At 42.0% G+C, this 14,448-nt stretch overlaps 1 protein-coding gene across 1 annotated transcript in view; it reads right to left on the bottom strand.

The window, feature by feature from the left end:
- The window catches only part of PTPN14 (protein tyrosine phosphatase non-receptor type 14), a 110,210-nt gene extending 99,058 nt beyond the window's left edge, over window positions 1–11,152 (bottom strand). Inside the window, exon 1 of the mRNA XM_030235853.2 lies at window positions 11,070–11,152. The gene's annotated coding sequence lies outside the window, so the exon portion shown is untranslated. The remainder of the gene's footprint in view (window positions 1–11,069) is intronic.
- Between the last annotated feature and the right edge of the window lie 3,296 nt (window positions 11,153–14,448).

The raw sequence follows: 14,448 nt of genomic DNA, 5'->3' as shown, positions 1-14,448 counted from the left end.
TCCAACAGAATTTGCTTTGGTACAAGCTGTCAGGAATTACTGATCCCTTTCACACACTCACCTTTGGAAGTGCAATTTCCTGTTGCAAACTGGTGTCCTGATCCTGCAAACCTCTGCTCACAGGAATCCTTGGTTTGGTAAGCAGGGCTGCCAGCTGTGCCGGTGGCAGTGGGGCTGGCAAGCACATGCTGGAGGCTCGGGGATGTAGTGCTCACCAACTGGACTTCCTGCCTGGAGCTTCCAGTGCCAAGGTAAATAATTACGATACCACACTGACAGATGTGTCAGAGGTATGAGGTATTAACCAGATTTACTACAGTCTTGAATAACCAAGTTGTAATTTTCCGTTCTCCTGGCACGTAACGTAACGATGCGAGGTGTCCTACAGTGCCAGGATGCACCCGACTGCAACACTTCACCTTCTCAATCTTAGGAACCTGTGTGTATTGTAGAGCCTCCTCTTGCACAAGACTCTGAGCCCCTTTTGTCTAATTAGGCTGCTCCTCCACCAAAAGAGGGCTGAACTTAACCTAACAAAGTCTCAGTTACCTCTGCCTTCTAATCTACTGAGACTGACAATTTAAGGAGTGTTTGCACCACATTCTCAGACACATGGTGCAATTCTGGATCTCATCCTGTGCACAGAGAGGAGTTGCACTCCATGATCCTTGTGGACCCCTTCCAACTCAGGATATTCTATGATTCTGGTCAAAGGACATAAGACACAGTTGTCATCATGATGATCCTGGCAGGACAAGGATAGTGCAATCAGTGTTCAGTCTCAGCAGACATGGCAATCAGGCATTCTTTTGTTTTTAATTTCCTCTGACCTTGCACTTTGTCCTTGTAGAGTTCCCACTGTTCATGAGCTAAGGCATCTATGTTTGAACAAACTTAGTACGCAAACTGCTTCCACACACTCGATAACGTCTTCTGCTCAACATTCCACCAGATCTTCAAAACCACCACTCATGGCCATATTCCTTAAGTCAAGAAGATAGGAAAGCATAGAAATCACAGAAAATATGAAAGATTTGACACATAGTCTTTAAAGGCTTGCTACAATGAAATAACATAATTCATTCCAGTATTTCAAAGTGTCCCAAAAACATTTCTAACTTCTGAGAGATATAAACTGCAGAGGTAAAGCTCATGGTCATGTCTATACACCACTTATCCAGTGCACAATGCCACAACAGTTTTGGTGATAGGCAGCTTGCAGCACAATTGCACACAGTCCATGATAAAGCAAATCACATCTGGGAGACTACGGATTAATGGTCTTCACCTGTTGACAGAACTACTCTTAAAAGCCATATACCTTTGTTATTTTATAAACTTCATTTACCTTTCCTATATATCTCTACTATTATGGGGATGAGATATGTCTTAAAACAAAACAAAACTACAAAAACCCCACAAACATTTCAAGCTCTCCTCCATCTCTTTTCCCAACGGGTAGAGGAATCATCACATAAAGACTTAACAAAACACCCTTCACTGACAACATCATCCAGAACAGATTCTGCACTGCTGGGTGCAGAGCTCCTTTCTGTGCAGATAGCACTTGATACCCAGCCCTATCAGTTTGTCACCTTGATTAAATTCTTTTAGGTTTGACCACTGTACGCAGAAATCACCACACATACCAGTATAACAACTTCACTGAGATAACAGTGAAGGAAATGTACATTTAAGTCATCACCCAAACAGTCCCTATCCATGCTGGTTCTCTGTGAGAGGCTTTTAGGACGTTGCTTGGAGCACGTTGCAGAGAGCAGGTCAAATGATGCCCGAGAACGTGGTGTACAAAGCACCCAGAGCGGCCAAGGTGAAACATTCCTGGGCATCACACCTCAAGACAGCCACGGGTGGGGCAGGAACACACGCGGGTGGATGAATGCACGGCCTGTCAAATGCCTCAGGATAAAACAAATGTGCCTACCAAAGTACAGGTATGAAGGTATGAAGTACTGCAAAGGAGGTCACTTTGTTCACAAAAGCCCCAAAACACTGCACTGCCAAAAGTACTTCCTTAAAGATTTCTGGATTGGTTTTACACTACCATTTTATCAGATCCTTTGCTAAAAAGTGGGTTCCAATACTTAAGCAAAAAAAGAAACCTCACAAAACAACAAAAAAACCCTTGATTTTTTTCCCAAGGTCAGCAACCCAATTCAGCTTTATTTCTAAAAGAATGGCAAAAAAAAACCAATTACTTGAGCTAATATCACAGGTTTTTAAATTAAAAAATACTTTATTATTTTAAACCATTATGGAGAAAGTGACCTCTTTGATTATAAAGCCAGAACCTTGTCCAATTTTCTGACAAAGTCATTGACTCTTCAGTGTGAAGTGGATGCTTCAGTGGACTGTTGAATCTTACTTTAACACAGTTCCCACAACAGAGCTATTCCTAAGAAACTAATACTAGAAATCATAGAGCTTATTAGTGGGAAGTTTGCCTAATAAACAATCTAAATTCTGCCTTGAACTTATAAAATTATTTTATTAACTGTATTACCAAAGAGTCCTTTTCAACATGTAAGTTTTAAATGTTATTTTCATTCACATATCTTAACCTTTGCAAAAGCACTCAACAAAACAAACACATTCTGCTTTCAAAACCACTGCCACGGGGAGCTCAGGTTGTGGTAAAAAGCCTTCTTGAGGTAAACATGCACAAACCTGTTTTCTTCATCATAAGAAACTATTGGAATAATGGAGGATATCCTTCACTGTCATTGTCCTGTCCTCTGCTGCTCCCTTTGATTGAAACATACAACATGAAGAGACTGACAAATGGGCTTGCTCTGATTCCACCCCAAGTAAAAAAATAAATTACTTTATAAATCCACACTATTTAAGAGAGCAGAGAAAGCAAAATTAAGTGGCATTTAACAGTGGACAACGTTACCTGAAGTTAGCTGAATAGCCCTCTTATTGAACACATTTACATGCAGAGGACTTTATTATCACCAGCTCATAGTCCAGCCAGTCGTGAGCACTGCAGTGTATTGTTGAATGCATGGGGGTAGGAAATGCAGAATTTCAAAGCTGCATGCAGAGAACTGGTGATACTTGCAAAGGACACTGGCCACACATAGCTAACATGGAAGTTAAGCCACGTGTTAACAAACTTCTACTGTAACACAAGCTGAAATTACAAAGGTAGGTAAGAAACCTTATATAACATCAACTATAGTTGACATTATTAACTAATAGACAAAATGACTAATTGTCTCCAATGTGCACCCACCCCTTGTCAGATGTTTTGACAGATTAATTAGTGCATGGGTGGCAGTCTTCATACCTGAGTCAGGTTCAAGGAAAAACTGCATGACTACATCAGTCTCTCCGGATAAACCCATTTGAACATCAAAAGAGACAACTGGGCCATCCTTAGATAAGGTTTTGAAAGCTCAACCCATCCAAAGTAATAATTTACCCTTTCAGCAGTGAAAACTTATATGCAGATGTACACTACAAGAACTCAGAGCCGTTCTGTGACCAACTGTTTTAGGTTACTACATCAGCAACAAGGAACAAGAGCAGCTAGAGCAAAACTAACACACAGCTAGCAGAGAAGATCTCCTACCCCCACTACTGCATTCTCCTTACAAGTGCTTCTTTTCATTCCAGCTTCAGAGAAATGCTCATCACTTCAGAAAGTCAAGCAAGTCCTGAGGTGGTATCATTAATTTTCTTCCAAAACAACTGTCTCAATTACTGAACCATAAATCTGCATTTCTGAATTTGCATATTCAAATGCACATGGCAATTTCCTAATCAAATGCAGAAACCAGAAAAGCTTTCAAGAGGTGAGCCAGCTTCAGAGGGCAGACTATGACCAAAGAAACCAAAATCCTTAATAATAAAATAGGCAAATGGTGTGTTGAGGCCAGCATTCCTCAACACACCATTTGCCTATTGCACCAAACCATTTCTTCTCCTTTTCCTTAGAATTCAAAACATGTATTTTGTCTTTTCCTATTTGTAAACTTCCCAGTACATTCTACAACAAAGAAAGGAATGAAAAAACATTACTTATAAATTGAGATGTATTTTTCAATTTATGTTGTATAAATTGTTGTATACTTGTACACTTTGTAGATAATGTTAAGCAGCATGCAACATCAAACTGCATAGCAAAAGCCCTAAAATATGCAAAAATTTAAAATAACATTCATCTTTAAATTGCAGCTTTTATTTCCCCCTTGTCAGAAAGAAAGATATTAAAAAAAAAGGAAGTGAAATTGCTAGCAATCAACATACTTATCATTTGGATGTAAAATGTTATCTCACCTCAATAATGCTCTCCTGCAATATTTCAGTTATGTTCTACAAACAGAACTGAAGATTTCCAGCTCTGCACTGATGTTTTTTGGGGCACCAAGCTAAAAAGGGGAACATGGACACATGAAAGAGAACTTTCAAAAAAACCCTATCACTGTCAACCACAACAAAGTGGGGAACAGCAACACATCAATACTGTGATTTAGCTTCCTTTGCTGTCACAGATTCCCACAGCACAGTCTTGGCAGAGGTGGAAGGAATCACAGGAACTTTACTCAAATATATCTACATGAGTTGTTTTATTCACAAGCAGAAACTTGCCCTGTCCACCCTCCATTCTGAAACTGACAGAGCTCTGAAGATCTGTCAATAAATATTTCTGTCTACCAGCAGCAGACTACACCAGCCATCCCCTTCAATTAGCAGACAATTTCTTTATCTGCTAAGCTGACCAAAGCATCTTCCTAAGCAGGCTGAATTTTCACAACACCATAAGGAATGTAAATAGACATCAATTACACTCAGTAGCTCTTAAAAGTATGCCAAACTAGGAAAAATCAGAAAAATAAAAGAAAAAATATTATCATTTCAGACAAATTCCCACCCCTAAAGCTTATCAGGGTTTTTCTTCCTGAGACAGGTCTGTTCATATGGGGCATTTTGCAAAGCTCTCAATGGAGACGTCAGATTGCCTCTTTTCTATGTTTGAGGTATGACTTTCAAGGCTTGATCCATCTGAAGGCATCAGAAGTTTCACTCCACCTCAGCACAAGACAAATTCAGCCTAAATACATTGCCTTCCCCTCTCCTCTCCCTCTGTTCTGGTAAACAACAGGCACCATGTTTTGTGTAGAAATTCCTTTACACACTGTCTTCCTTTTAAAGCACCTGAGATAAGCACTGCATATCACATAGCCAGAAAATGCAGGGTTTCCACCACCAACAGGACACATTTTGCACAGAAAGGACAAATGAAAGTCCTGTGTGAAGAGGTCAAAATCAAAATGGCACCAGCGACAGACATCAAAAACAGGATCTGGCTTCTATCTGTTGAATCTCTGATTGGCAAAGTCCCCTGATTTTGCCCAGGCTTGTCCAAAAACCTGGCTCAATTATCATCACCAATAAAAACCTAAAGGCATTTTATCTACAAGGTAGTGAATGCCTCCTCTCAAAAGAGGGAGTTCCATGATAAGAGCTAATCTCAAAAACCTTAGGAATGCAAACTATTTTCTCAGTTGTAAAAACAAGAAAGAATTTCACAAACACAAGTTAAAACAACTACTGGTAACCTCCTGTTTCTCCTACACTGCCAACTTCTCCTGGGTTAAGGCCCTACTCTTTGTCCTTTAGAGAGATATGCTTTGAATCCAGCCCAATGGCCAAAGAATATCCCAGGAGAGAACATCACTTTTATGCACCTTTACAAATGACAGCCTTCCCATAAACTTTATTTTCTAAGTTCAAAAAGCAGTCTAAGGATCCCTTCACACAGATTCAGCCCTTTCAAGAGGGAAGGCAAAGTCAGTCCACATTTATTTTGCAGATAGCTGCAAGGCAGGCAGGCTGTAAGACAGCTCATTCTGGCTGGTTAGACCACCTTAAAGTTGCACAAGTCCTGGCTTCTTATTTTTTAAGCCATAGCATAGTTTCCTGAGACTTCTACAGACAACTCTTGACAGTGTTATACACTACATACACTTATCTGTTAATGAGGTGTTGATTGTCAGATCAATCACAATGGCTGCTACTAAATCAATCTTTCCCCCAGCTGATAGATATACAAGAATCAAGTATACCATGGTGTTGGTATAGTACTGCTTCGGCAATATTTTCTTTGAAACACCCACTAAGCTGCAAGAGGTGCAGTTACCTCCATAAACCAGTCCTTGTGCTTCTCACAGCCACAGAACAATCATTCTGATACAGAAATTGAAACTATATTAACTACCCAAATTTTAAAATACCCTTTGTCCATCAGAAAACATGCTAGAAAACATAACCAAACCGACCAATAACAGATAGCAGTGCTATCTGCCTTTTAAATGAAGCCTAACCATCACTTCTGTCCTTCCCTATGCCAACCCAGGCCACAGCAGAGCACATCTCAAGAAATTAAAACATCAAACTTGAATGTGTTTAAGACTTAAAGCCTAAGACATGCTTTCCATTGAATCTAAGCATATATAAAAAATTAATCTTTCAATTCTCCCTGCACAAATATGTAATTAAAATCAGCATCATTCACAGTACAATGGAGAAACTAAATTACTACAGTGTGTCTAATGATCAGCCCAATACCCTTCTTCTAAGAGCACCTTACCCTGTAAGAAAACATACAAAATATCACAACAGGCATATATAGCATCATCTGTCCTAAGATAAATTTCTCAGTTCCGGTCAGATAGGGCTGATTTGTGCCCCAGAGAAGTCCAGTTAACATCCCTGCATTGTAGCTGTGACTATTCTTCCTGTCCCTAGGAACACTTAGCTTTTTCATCCTAACAGGCTTTGGTTTATATGATCTCCTTTGGTGGTATATACACCAGAAATGGTGATTCAGAAGTATTATACATTTTGTCTTTCCCTATAAAAGTCATTGTATCAAAGGGTAATTTTCAAGCACTATTTTGCACATATACATCTTACCTCATCCTAAGTGACCCCCTTGAAACAGCCCTACATTAATATTTTCTGTTCAACGTCATATGAATATTTTTCAATCACTCTCCTGTGAGAGGAGACCACAAATTGATTATTCCAGGTGAATTCAAGCACCAGTTTAATAACATCCTTTGTGTCATTAACACAATATTACAAAACAACTGCAGCATTTTTCTGGTGCCTAACACTAAGCATTAAGAAGGTGCACAAGTTCAAATAAAACGTTGAAATCTTCCTCTCCACCTTAATAAATATAGTTAATTTACAATCCAGTAACATGAACAAGTAATTTGATTATTCCATCTCACATGCATATTCTTGAATTTATCAACATCATCTGCTATGCTTCCCTTTCACCCGGCTTTCTTGGATTCCCTTTACAATTTCTCAGTCTTCTTCAATCTTGCCTAATCCAAATACTTTTGTATCATTAGCAAGTTTTGGCACATCATCATTCATCTAATTTATTAGATCACCAACATGCATGTTCACCACCCTCTTTTCAGAGGTGTTTATACATCACATAATATAATTTTAGGTTTACATTGTTACTGACAAAATAAAAAAGTATTCTTAGTCATAAGGACAGGTAGACTGAGTGAGAATTAGAAAGAAGAGTTGCAGTTTCCAGAAGATGTGCTTGATGTTGAGCAAAGCTTGGTACCTAAACTCTTTACATGAGCAGAAAATAGGACTGTCACAATACCTACAGGACATCAAAGGAGTCAGCATTCTTTTCTTCCCAAGCCAGCGTGCATTCGTTATGTCATACACCAAACATCCTCCAGAAAAGTCCTTTGGTCAGAAAACCTTCTTAATGTTAGCTAAATTTACAGTCACTTAGGTATTCACATATAACATGTTCAACTGCTTATTAGGACAGCCATGATATGGTAGGAAATACATTTTAGAACAAATATGCAATTATTTTTACATATTTTGTGCGGGCACCCTAATCTCGTGTCCTTAATTCCTTTTACATTCCTGATTTCTCCTCATTCCTGATGACAGCCCAAAGGAAAGGGGAAGAGTCATGGACTGCAGTTCCTGCTCCTGGGGCTATCTCCCCACTGGTGAGGAGCCCTGTTCCTTCAGAGGGTGTGACATGTCTGCTCACCGATCACCTCTTCAGTTCCACATGCACAGCAAACCAAAAGGCCTTAAGGAGAACAGGGGCACCCCATGGGACAGGCTACACTTACTCTGGACATAGATTGAATCCAGCACCACCAGAAGAAACTGCACCAGCCCACTGAGTTTTAAGGTCCCCTGCACCAGGCACAGGAGGACAGGGATTAGCAATGAAACCAAAATCATATTTTTACCACAAACATGGACTTCAGCTCCGGTCTACCTCCACTCCTTTAGGAACTACTCTTTAATTCTTGCTTTTTAATATATATTTTTAACAATTTATAAGTGGCAGCAGCTTTCATGAAGTCTCTGAATAGAAAACCAGTAGATTTTAAAAAAGGAACTTGACTTTTTCACATAAAACTTCAGAGAATCTTGTGGACAATCTTGCACCATACTCCCTTCCTCACAGGAGGAAAATGTACACGGTACTACTTTCTTTTCAAAGATCATGATCTGTTCCAATGGAACTCCACAAAGCATCATAGGCAAAGGTATGCTGTACTTCACAGTGGACTTAGACATAAAAAAAAATTCTATTGCATCTGCTCAACATAAAAATTAGGCCTTTACTGAAATCTTACAACTGAGCTGAATACACACGCACAAATATACTGCATACTCAGTATTATAGCCTGGCTCCTGCAAGGACTTGTATACACCTTTATTATTACGTATATAAAAGAAAGCCCATGGTTTCAAAGGCATTTGAAAGGCAATGAAACACATGGGTGGGTCTTTGCAGGACAAGGATGTATATGCTGCTGAGCAGCACTGCCTGCTAAAAACTTTGTACCTGTTGTACACTACCAGCAGTTTATATGTTTCCCCCTCAGCTAACAAACCCTTGCAACAGAGGATTCACTTCCAGCTGAGGAGATGGAATTCAAGTACACTTTTCATACTGCATATACCTATGCTAAATGTAAATCCATATTAAAATGAGCTACTTAAGTAACAATTAATCAAACACAGCCTCACTGCATATGATGAGAAACAGAATGAAGAGCAGCAGTACCAAATAAACACAGAAAAAGGAAGCCATAGAGTTATCAGAAGTATGCACACAACTCTATTTCTGTGTATATATGTTAAATACTTTCTCCATGATTGGAGGAGCCAAAGCAATTGGCCAAAGCAATTTGCTAAGTGCACAAGAGTAGATGCATTTCATAGAAAGCCATTCCATACCTAAGTTACAATAACTGACTCATGGGCTTCTGCTGGACGAGAATGACCAGGAGAAAAGTCACTCATTAGTACTAACACTAGTTGCTAATTAACCCTCATGAACAACGCTGCACCAAAGCTACTTCTGCTACTATTACAGAAACATTTAAAAGGCACGTGTAAAACTCTAAATATAATGTACATACAAAAGCTCTTATTGCTCAGTATAGAGATCAGGCCAGCAGGCCTCGCTCTGGCCTTGGTGTGCACCACTGGATTCCTTGAGGATGCATCACGGCAGACATACTTTATACAGCTTCTCACACAGAAATGCACTGCAGAACTGATGGCCCATAAGCTCTGCCACAGATTTTAGGGACTATCTTTTAGCTGATGGGCTGTGCTTCAGCCCATAAGTTTGCAAAGCTCCCAAGTTTTGTATCACGACCTGTGAGATATACACAAGTGCCCTCTGTCTGTAAGCAACTCTGGCACAGCCCTCTAAAGATACCAGAAAGAGTTCAAGTAGTGCCAGTAACAGAACAGGTCCTAAAGCTTATTGGCATTACTATAATGTCAACACACGCTCTATTTTATGCCACGTAACAACTACTAGATGACAGCAACAAAACCCCCAGAGGCCAAGAGCAAAAGCTGTTTAATCTGTATTTTGTCACTCATATTTGATGGGACATTCTCAGCTGGATAATGAGAACACAGTCCCTGCTGGCACTGCCTCCCCTCACATCTCTCCTCAAAAAGAGCTATCTCTTCTCATAATATGGAAGTTGTCAAGGGAGTGACTTGTGATTTTGGGGGGGAAGCCATTTTTTATGAATATTTTTCCAAACTCTTAAGAACTGCAGCATGTAACAGTGTTTTTGGAATAACCAAACCCAGTAGCAACGATCTGCATAGAATTTAAAGAAAAAAGAACTGGCTTCTGGTAAAAGCATTTCTTCTATGGTTTCAGGCTGTGTGCCAAAAATCCCAGAAAACTTCTTGGGCAACAACATATCGAATCTGAGCCTTTTACAGGTCACTGTTCCCACCTTGTTAAAGTTACAAACAACCAAAGAGTTGCTTATAATGGAAACATATGAATATTTCACGCGAATCAGAGAGATAAAACATATTCGATAGGAAAGCTCCAGGACACATCATATCCACATACCACACATACATTATGTAACGCTCGTCCCAAATACACCCCAATAAAGTGAGCTGGTTTGAGATCTTAACAATTCATCGACTTTGCCACATCAGAAACGAGAGCAGATGTCATTCTTCTCTGCCTCGCTGCGATCTTTGCTGCAGCACCCGGCAGAGTTACAGACTTGCCGAAGACGGCCAGTTTAGGCTTGACTGTAACTAACAAAGAGCAAGGTAAAGCCCCGGGCGGAGGGGAAGGCAGACACGGGCATGCCGCGATGTAAATAGAGGCAGCCCAGCACGGAGCCCTGTAAATAGCCAATCCTCGCTATGTACAAATATCTCTTGACTAGACAAATGCCGTGTTATCTGAGTGTCTAACAGATTCAATTCACGGGCTGGACGGACCGTCCAAGGCTCGCTTATCGCAGGTCACCGACTGGCATTTGTAACCCAAGCACGGCTATTTTGGTGGCTCACGGACAGCGGTGCACACCCGGCGGAGCTGTGCTAGCCCGCTGCCGCGCACAGCGAGCCCCGTGCAAACGCTGCCGACCGCACACCGAGTGCGAGGCACTGCTCGGGCTCTTTCAAAGTCTGCGCGGGGACGCGCCCGAACTCGAGCGAACTCGGCGGCGTTGGCGGCTCCTTACCTGCTGGGCAGCGCGGCGGCTCCGGCTTTGTGCACGCCCGCGGGAGGCGGCGGTCCCGGCCCGCGGGCAGCGGCTGCCGCCGGCACCGGCGCTACGGAGGGAGAGCGGCTCCCGCCGCCCCGGCCCGGCCACCGCGGGGAACTTCGGCGGGGCGGCCGGGAGGGCGCTGCGGCCGCCGGTGGCGGCGCGGAGGGCCGGGCGCCCTGAGCTCCTGCTGCCGGCCGCGGGGTGCGGGAAGGAGGGAGGTAGGGCGGGAGGGAGGAGACTGGTGTCCCGCGGGGGCGAGTGGGGCCGGCGGGCGGGCGAGCTGGAGGCGGCGGGGCCGGGGCCGGGCTGGGGCGGCGCGGGGAGTCACGGCCCAGGAATGCCAGGAATGTGGGGCGGCCGCTGCGGCCGCGAGGCCCGGAGACGTCGGGGACGCGACTTGGGATTTCTTTTCTCTTTCTCCTTCTTTCTTTCTTTTCTTTCTTTTCTTTTTTTTTCTTTTTAACTCTTACCCCCTCCCCAAGGAAGGCGGAGGAGGGTTGAAACCCACCCCGCGGAGGAGGGAAAAGGAGGGAGGAAGAGGAGGGCGCAGGCTCCTGCCAATCCAGCGGGTGCCGGCGGCGGCTCTCCCAAGGAGGGCAGAGCTGCCAGGTGCCGGTGCCGGCCTCTTCCCGGCCCTCCTGCATGTGGGGCTACATGCACGTGTTGGCCCAGCCCGCCCGGGAGCTCCCGGGGAGCTGGGGGAGCACCCCCAGACAGACTTTGGGAATGGGCGGACAGGGAGCTGAGACTGGCTCTGCACGCGTTGGCCTGGAAGCTCTTGTGATCCTCCTTCCAGCCCTCCCGTACGAAGGCGCGGTGCCGCCCTGCTTCTCTGTAACCACTTTGCTCTTCTTTAACCCCCTGTCCATCTCCTGCAGCTTTGCGTGACATCATCGTTTCTCTCCATTCCTCCCTGTGTTTGCTTCTGCTCTTCCCATCTCAGCCTTTTCGGTCTCCTGCTTACTGTGTGACCCTCACTTGTAGAAGTGTGCTTACCCCTGCTCTTCCAGCTGCACAGAGGGTAAAATACCCGTGATGGCAAAACACTCACGATGCCACCGTCATGCCTCTATGCTTTACGGGAAAGCAAGCAGGAGAAAACCTGAAGTTGGCCTAAAACGTGGTGGTTTGTAATTACACAAAATGCCCAGGACTTGGCAGATGTGGGAAGTCCCATCTGATGCCTGGTGCAAATGACAAAAGGAGCACGGAACGAACGTAGCACGCTGTAGGAATATTGTCAGGAAGGCTGAGGCTACCAACAGTGTTGAATATATCATACCAAATAAAGTAGGCTTAAGAGCAATGAGAATATTAGAAATTACGTGTAGATGTTCTTGTGCATCATAACCAATGGGCAATTTGCAAAATTATTTTTGCCTGAAAAACTACATTTATTTAAAATTATCCACTTTCCAAAAATAATCCACATTCTAGAAAGTGTGTGCAAATACCTCTGGTACCAATGGGCATCTACAGAAATGCCAAAGGCAGGTATCCCTTTAAAACAACTGTGACACTTTGAGAAAGTTAAGGACTCTTGCAAACAGGGGAAAATATTAAAAATAGTGATGAATCAGAATTGATACTATTTTGAAGTTGCTGTTACTATTTGTTTCTTGTACACCTTACTGAAGGAGTAAGTGAGCAGATTCACTGGAGTCAGGATTACTCAGATTATTAATGGTAAGAGGATCAGGAGCTGAGAGAAGGAGAAATAGCACAGATTCTTGATTTTGATAGATAAGTAATTGTATTTAAACACTGTACATGGAATCACAAGTCTATGCTTTACCTCTGGCATAATAATATTATAATTACATTTTGCAAGCACTTCTTTTCATCCGAGACTCTCAAGCATTTTACAAGCACCACACCTTAATGAAGTAAGTAATTATCCCCATTTTACATACAGCTACACTGAAGCACTAAGAAGTGACACCATTTAAGATTTAAACTTGAATTGTACTTGACCCTGTGTAAATACGAGAGCTTAGTGTAACAATCTAGAAAAAATATCAGGTGTCAGAATGAGATGATAAAATGGATCATGGAGCTGCTGTACTCTGAACTGATAGAGAAAAGGGATAACCTTACTGAGTAGAAAGTTACAAAAGAGAGTAGTACACATCAAAACTAGGATTTAACTTGTTTGATTGCTGTCCTGTCCTCCCCATGATGGGCCAGGTGTAAGGATGCTGTTCTTAACTCAGTAAATACTGACTTTTGCATCTGTGCCTCAAGGTGGTAAGCTGGCCCCCTAAAGCCTTTTAGTCGGATTCCTGGTTTGCAGCTGGTCTATTTCACTTTCTCAGGTCTCTCAGCATTTGAAATAAACTTGTTTAGAGAGCTTAACTGCAAAAGAAACAATGTTACAAGAATCACTGACACGCTGATGGATGGGAAGATTTCGGAGTGGGGGGGAGAGAGGGGAGATTAGCCATATCGGTCACACGCAAGATCAGGTCCCCTAGAAGAAATGAAAGTAACTAGAATAAATAAAATCATACTGCTTCTCAGCAAGAGTAAGGTCAGCTCAACAAACTCTGCAAATGAAAATGCATTGCAAATTTACCCCGCCAAGAGAACAATTCCCGAAACTGGGAATTGTGACAATCATTACTTTTCATGAGATTGCTTACTGCAGTGATTGATATCTGGATTAGACTTTCAGAGATTGTAGCAGTAGGTGCTTTAAAACACCAAACTTCCCAGACAGTTTAGCCAGTTGCTGCAAAGAGGTTTCCGTATGCAAATCTGCTGTGTTGGTGCTACCACAGTTTTCTAGGACTATTAAAACCTGCAATCTTTACGTATATCTTTGTTCCTCAAGAGCAGTCAGGAGTATATGAATTTGGGATTAAAACTAACTGTTCTTATCTGCTAGTTGGGGAGTTATTTAATAAAAGACTAAAACTAGCTTAGGTGTTACTTAAACTGTTTCAAGAATTCAAGGTAAAAAATTATTTTTATAAATTACAAAGATTACAAGATACAAATTATTGATTTGGTTCCAGATGCCTGTGCTGGTTCAAATTTGTCCAGCAAACTTTGATGGTTAATCTTGTACCAAGTCATATGTGAGCTGGATTAGGTTCTATCTTTCTATACTGCTAGGGAATTTTACAGCAATTTTTTTTTACCTGAAAACATGGCACCTCTAAATTATATTTAGAGATTTTATTGACTTGTTTTAAGATTTAGGGATTCTATCTCAAGAATATTTCCTGTGCTCTGGTATACTTAAATTTTTACACTGGATCTTGTACAGTATCACCAGGATCATCTTATTAAGTGCTCTACAAAATAGAATAAATATCTAAATAACATACAAATAAAAACCTCTCAACAA

Source organism: Serinus canaria, chromosome 3, assembly GCF_022539315.1.
Source record: "Serinus canaria isolate serCan28SL12 chromosome 3, serCan2020, whole genome shotgun sequence".
NCBI classification, from domain to species: Eukaryota; Metazoa; Chordata; class Aves; order Passeriformes; family Fringillidae; genus Serinus; species Serinus canaria.
Note: the sequence above shows the minus strand (reverse complement) of the source record. Positions and strands in the feature narration are given on the sequence as shown.